This window comes from Rhipicephalus sanguineus, chromosome 9 (assembly GCF_013339695.2).
Source record: "Rhipicephalus sanguineus isolate Rsan-2018 chromosome 9, BIME_Rsan_1.4, whole genome shotgun sequence".
Lineage (NCBI taxonomy): Eukaryota > Metazoa > Arthropoda > Arachnida > Ixodida > Ixodidae > Rhipicephalus > Rhipicephalus sanguineus.
Genome location: NC_051184.2, coordinates 52,559,859 through 52,566,956, shown reverse-complemented (window position 1 = coordinate 52,566,956; position 7,098 = coordinate 52,559,859). Strand labels below are relative to the sequence as shown.

Here is a 7,098-nt window from a genome sequence, read left to right as displayed (position 1 = left end):
TCCTCATAATCATATCGTGGTGTTGGGACGTTAAAGCCCAACAATTATTATTATTACACCTTTGCGCACGATTGAGCTGTTCACCGAGAAGCGAAGTCAGGCCAGCGATGGAGAAGGCAATGGAAACGGGGACCGATTGCGTTATCGCGTTCTATTTATGAAGGAGAACCTCAAGGGTCCTCCATGTTTTGTTAGAAGGGTGTTCTTACGAAAATATGGCGAATAACTTTTAACGCCTAATTTATTTTCGAAAAAAAAAAAAGACTGAATTGGCGCACATCGTTATAGCAAAAAAAAAAACACTAGAAAGAAAACCGTGACGGATAAATAATTGGAAATTGACGGAAATCTTGTTTTAGAAGTTGCCAGCAGCATGCTGGCGCAAGCAGTGCTCGCGGATTATACCTGTGAGCAGTCCGCCTTTTTTCACGATTCCACGGCGCATGCGCCCTTCCCCTAGCGGAAAAGTCGCGTAACGCCTGTTGATCTCGGACGCGTTCGTTCTCGCAATACAGGTTGTTCCGGCCCCTACCAAAACAGCATAGGGCAGCACAGGAAAATGAAAAAGGCGGATTGTTGTAGTAGGAACAGCACGTCACTAAAACGTATGGCGCAGACTAAGAGCAAAAAACTAAATTAAACAAATATAAGTCAGCATTCGTGAGGGTTAGCGTAAAATCCCGATAGCTTGACCGAAGAATGTGGGTGCCTGTCGCTCTACTAAAGTGAAAGAGCTTAACGATTATTACAGCGCAAAAAAAACAATGCATGCCCACCAATAACTGGCATTATTTGAGAAAATTTCTGAGTTATTTACTATCTATATGACTCAGAGGCATCTGTTAGGGTAAACGAAGCCTCCCCTCAGCTTCCTGGTCGTATCTTAGCAACTGTACTGACGGCTACGTTTTCATCTAGACATGTAGTATATTACTGGAATATATTTCACTTAAATAAACTGCTAGATTTGGATAACAGAACTACAAAAAGTCGTAGTTCCGCCGCAAAGGCGAATCAATGAATGCGATAGCAAGAATTTGGAATGTCACATAAAGAATGGCAAGCAGCTAGAAACTTGCAGCGCACTGCTCAAGCACAAAGTACACACGAAAAGAATACACATAGGACGAATGCGAAGAAACTGTCACAGCTCGACACTCCCAGCGCGCTGCTCAAAGACATAAAAGGACGCGTGAAAAGAACGCACAGGTATACATAGGACGAGCTCGAACAACTGTCATATTTGTCACTTCTTTGTGTTCGAGCTGCGCGCTGCAAGTGTCGACTATGCACAACCAACTACTTCAGAATGACTGCGCAACAAAAAAGATACGGACAACACAGAAGTAGCCTGACTCAGCGCAACTTGGGCTGGGTGTGCCTTCTTCTCTGTTGTCCGTCTTTTCTTTTGTTGGGCAGTCGCACTGAAGTAATGAATTACCAACTTTCCGCCCGAAATGCAGCCCTAATTAACAACCAACTATCCCTTACTTTCGCTCTTCTAGCTAGCAGTTCATTCCTTTCGCAAACGCGACCGCTGCAGTGAGCGAAGTGACCTTCATGTGTTCTATAGCTTCAATACAAACTTCGCGGTGAAAGAACAAGACGTACAAACCTCCCCTCTCACGAGATAAGCGCGCGAGCACGGGCGACCATGCCCTGTAGGTCGAGGTACCAGTAGGAGGTGTGCGTGCGCATCCCAAATCCGTAAACACGAGCGGGGCGACAACCTTTCAAGCACGCCCTTCGTGCCAAGTCACGGGTGAAAGTGAACATTCTGAAGCATCTGCGAGCTCTTCGTACCACCAGCGGTAAATGTTGTATATAAATAGCTCGCCGTTAGTGTTCTGGAGGACGCATGCTGCGTGGCAGAGTTGTCTAACGCGACGCGCTGCGGAGTGAGGGTTCACAGGTTCGAATCCCCGGACGCGCACTGCGGAAAATTTTTATTCTGAATTATTTTTTGTAGCCTACACACACACACAAAACACACACACACACACACACATACATACATACATACATACATACATATATACATATGCATATGCGGAACATAGGCGGCGCCGACGGCGACGGCAAAAATCCCCCGAGCGTGTTCATATAATTGCTATCACAATAGCATTGAGGAATTAATTTTGTTGGTGTAGAATCAGCGCGTTCGTGGAAAAATAATTGTTTCTCATGCTCTCCGAAAGCATCTTTTTTCAGAGTAGAAGCGCGCTTGCTTGCAGGTCTAGGTAAAATTCTCTATGTGGCTCACTTCATTACATATCATTCAAAATGGAGAAGTAGCACCTCAGACTTCGGCATGGGTCGGCAAACTCACTCATGAGCCGACTCACTCAGACTCACTCAGACTCAGATCGAGCCGTGAGGCTGAGTGAGTCCGGGGGAGTAATACTTTTGTGAGATTGAGTCCGAGTGAGCCCGGTTGAGAAAAATTTTAGTGAGTCTGAGTTCGAGTGAGTCTGGTCAGCGTCTCGTCTATTTTTCTGTGCCTGGGCGAAGGAGTGGAGCGCAATGGGAACCGACCGTCGGCGTTAGTGCGGCTTTTAGCCGCCGGGCGCCGCCAGCGTAGTAGACCCGCCGTCGCGTCGTCGCTCGCAGAAACGAATGCTGTGGCTGCATTTGAAGCTGCTATATGGTTCAATTTTCAGCTGTATTCGCGTTGTTTATGTCTAATGAAAACTTGTAACCTGAAATCATGAAGCACTTGTCGTTCTGGGCAACCAGCCCATTTCGAAGGCACGTGTCTTTCGAGGCTATTTGATCGAGAAGCTCGCGCGTTGTCTGCTAGGCCGATACCAGAGAGCGCATGTCAGTGATGCGCGGTAAATTGTTTTGTCAGCGTTACGTTCGCTTGACTGAGAGTCAGTTTTGACTGCCTGAAAAAAGATTTTCGAAAGCAGCATTTGTCAAGAGCTAATAATGAAAGCTTGGGCGCTTAAAATTCCCCGATGCGTGCTACCGTCTACTGGTGTAGCAGACTATACGCAAGCCTGGAGTTCATGCGCGAAACAGCATGAAATGTCACTAGACGGCTTCCAGGGATATACGTGATCGCCCGTTCCCTTCGTAAAGCTTTTGAGAATTACATTTGTTGCCACCGGGAGAAAGCAACAGCTGGTGCCAGAAAAAGAGGAACTATGCCAAGTGATTCCACTATTTCAGAGCTTAAACCAGTTAAATCGTGGTGGTGCGAAAAACAAACAAAAACAGCTACATATGCCGCGCGCTTCCTGCAACACTGACCGATGTGTGTGAACAGACGCTGTCGTTCAAGTATAAAGTCGTATAGTGCCGACTCTCAACTTGAGTCAATGTGAAAGGCGTGAAAAATGGTGCGGCATGTTGTCAGTTGCTTGAGCTCGTCTTTGTATTTGTCGACGGATTGTTGTAGCCTCAGTATTTGGCTCCTCAGGTATCTTTCTTTTCTCTTCCATTTGCCCTTTTCGGTAGTGAGCAAAGCATAGAGGCCGAATGGCTGTCGACCTGGACGCTTTTGTCGCATGGGGCAGCCTGCTCAGCCTTGTGCACTCATTTATTGTGACACTGTACATAATGATTGTCGGTTTTTTGCCGGTAGCGCATGTGGTGTCCATGAGCTCCGATTCTTCAGCTTCGGGACCTAATGTCAGCACTGCATGCACATGGCGGCGATCGCGAGGCAGCGTTGGTACTGGTACTACATACATTGGTTGACTGTTCGGACGCAACACGGTCACGTTTAGGGATACTTGCCATGCTTACCTTAGGCTGCAAACGTGAAGGGTAGTCTGCAAAGAGTGACGCTACTGCATCCTTCTTAAGCCGCCGCTTCTTATATTCTACGAAATCTTCGCCTCGTAAACGACGGCTGCATATTCTAGTGTAGTTTGAAGATGTATTAGGAGACCAATTATCCCGCCTAATTACTGCAAGCCACCTCTACCGAACACCAGCGGCAGCTGGAATTTCATGGAACGAGACTGTATTAAGGCGAAAGCCTTAGATGCCTCATCAAACGCGAAAATTGACCGTCGGTGGCGTCAGCACGAGTGATGCAAAAAATAATTACGTGATATTACGTGACGTCATATATAATAAAATTTTGTGACACCATTATGACGTTCCCTAACGTGACGTCGTCATATTACATCTTCGCTTGGTCAAAATGGGCCGATCACGGAGGCAGTGCATTACTCCGCTGATGTGCAGAAAGCTTGCACTGTCTCCGGTCCTTGAGGCTGTAAGAAAACCATGTTAGGCGCAGAAATATCTCGGAGGGAGTCAGGGAATGTTCAATACATTGACTGGAAGAAAAAGAAGGAGATGGCTTTCGCCTTTCAGTCGTCTTAGATGAATGTATAAGGGACCCTGTGAGATTTTTTTCTTTGTCAATAAAGGGAAGTAAAAAAAAAGCCAATCGCGATTTCTTTCAGTTCCATTTGCAGAGTGGAACAGAACAGCATGACATACTAAGGCATAGGAGCGGTTGCAATAGCCTGAAATAGAAAATAAAACGCGAATACTATCAAACTTGAGTGCAAGTATCGAACCAGCAGCACGGACTAACCGACTGCCTGCGGAATACGTACAGCGGGGATGGAAAAACACGCGAACATGCGGCATCTGCATTCTTTGCTGTTTCGCATCTATTTTCAAGTGGTTATAGCCTGGATGATTGATGAGAAGACGACGCCATCCACGACACAATAAAAGACCATCTGGCATATTTTTATTGCCACCATGGTTAGAGCGTGATGAAAACAGCGCGCCGCTATGTTCGCGTTTCTTTCCACCCCCCTGTACCTGTGAAAGCTTGCAAGAAGCGCAAATGCAATTAAACTCGGATGCAAACACGAATTCGTGAGCTTTGTGATACGCGAGGCCGTTGAGCGCCAGCTTCCCGTAGTCTACTTGCACAGCGCCACCACACGGCAGCGGTGAGCGGACGCGGAGCGCGCGCTCGACGGCCCGAGGAGAGCGTTCGCCCAGGCACTGAAAAATAGAGGAGGCGCTGGTCTGGTCGAGGAAAATTTTGGTGAGACTGTCCGAGTCAGCCCGAAGAGCAAAATATATTTCATGAGTGAGTCTGAGTGAGCTCCAAATTTTTTGCCGACCTATGGGCTTCGGTAATTCATGCAGTTTGTAGGCCGACGCTGTTCATACTCTGTAGATGAAGGCGGCTTCGGGACTTCAGTGTTTCTTTAAAAAAAATTTCACCATCTCCCACTAAAGGGAACCATGTGGGGATGCGAAGGAGCGCATGGGTCGACTTAAAGTTCCATTCATCACGGGCACCTTGCCCGATGTTAACGCGTCCTTGCATGTGGAGCACACCATGAATTCACTGTAGTTGCTGTTGCTGTTACTCGTCCCGAACTCTTGTTGGAGCACGCCACGCGGGTTCATCGCGCGTCTGCAGAATCTCGTTCGCCGACGCCATCACGAGATTGCTGAGAGAGTGTAAGGGGGAGAGGCCACAGCGTCTTACCCAGCGTCTTACACAGGCCCGAACGCGCTAGCGCGTGCCAGCACACGTGGTTTTGTCTGCGTTACGCCAAGCTAGGAGAGCATACGGCAGCCCGGGCCCCTAAAGTGCTCTGCACGTATCATCATCAAGGCGGTCGAAGAACAAGACGAAGAAGACTTCTCCTTGGCGCGAGGGCGCGCTCTGCACGTATCATCATCAAGGCGGTCGAAGAACAAGACGAAGAAGACTTGTCCTTGGCGTGAGCGCGCGCTCAATATGTTACAGATGGCTATGGTAGGTTTTAAAAAGCGGACTGTTTTAGAAAGCGGATCGCATAAAAAAGGCTGCTCGTTTTTATCTGTAAGCGCTATAATGGATAATCTGCAGGAGTACCGTTCATGAAAACAAATCACCCGCCCCTTAGTAAAAGAAATCGCGGTTCTCATCCTTATCGCAAAAGGCGGCAGTAGCACTGCGCCAGTTCAGACCGACCCTTTCCGAAATCTTGGGATCTCTAAATAAATTCTACCCTCGCTCTTATGCAGACCATTTCCCGGGCTGTGGCAACTTGCCCACGATCCTCCATGCCATCAATGAGTGCACTGCGAACTTCTTCCCTTCCTTCCCAGCTTTCCTTTCTCCCTATGTAGCCGTGGAAAGATGCTCTCCTCGACTGCCCTCCCGAAGTCTCCCGAGCGACCCTTCAGGACTTGCTCCATCCCACCGGCCGCGTGGACCGTCGCCGCTCAGCCCTTGCGGCCCTACACACTTTTCTCGAGGATGCTGGCCTAGTCGAACGAATTTTCTAGCCGCTCACCACGGTGACTCGGACGCCCATCCTCCTGCCCCCCCCCCTCACTTTTTTCTTCCGCTCATACCTTTCTTTTTCTTCTTTTACCATACTCTTTTCACTCTCACTGTCCCTTCATTCCCCAATCCCCCGTGAATGTATCGGTTGAGATGTCCTCACTTGAGAGACAGTTATCGTGCACTCCACTCCCAATTTTCATTTTCATTTCCTTCTTCCTTTTAAGAATCAACCCCCCCCCCCCCCCCCTCCCATGATACAAAAAGAACGAAACATCGCCAGAGTCATTTTTGGGACCCTGCACTAGATGTATCACCCACGCTCCACTATCGAAAAATCCCATATCGCTCGTATGACACATATCCAGTAATCTCGTATAACCATATGAGAACACATATGATTCATATGTGTTCATACGAGATCATTGGATCCTTCTCTATTTGAAGGTCAATAAAGGTGTTTTACTACACTTTCCCGTGCCTGAAATATTTGTGTCAAATAACGAACAGATAAAATTTGTTGCTAGCCTAGTTGGTGCATAGTTAAAATATAAGACGGTGGCGCAAAACGGGACAAGGACGAAACAGGAAGAAGAGACGCACACAAGTGCGCTTATATGCGTCTCTTCTTCCTGTTTCATGCTTGTCTAGTTTTGCGCCACCGTCTGATATTTTAATGAACCGACCCTATTAGCTCGACCTGAATAAACTACTGTCTTTCATATGAGGGTCTATGCAATGCCACAATCTTTCACTATAAAATACATTCCTTCGTGCGCGCCATACTTGTCTTAAAAATTTGTATTTTCCCCCCGAAACTCTGAGAAACTGAG

At 47.6% G+C, this 7,098-nt stretch overlaps 1 protein-coding gene across 2 annotated transcripts in view; it reads left to right on the top strand.

Moving 5' to 3' along the window:
* LOC119405138 (U2 small nuclear ribonucleoprotein A') overlaps positions 1-7,098 on the top strand; it is a 456,304-nt gene that overhangs the window by 138,311 nt on the left and 310,895 nt on the right. The window lies entirely within an intron of this gene.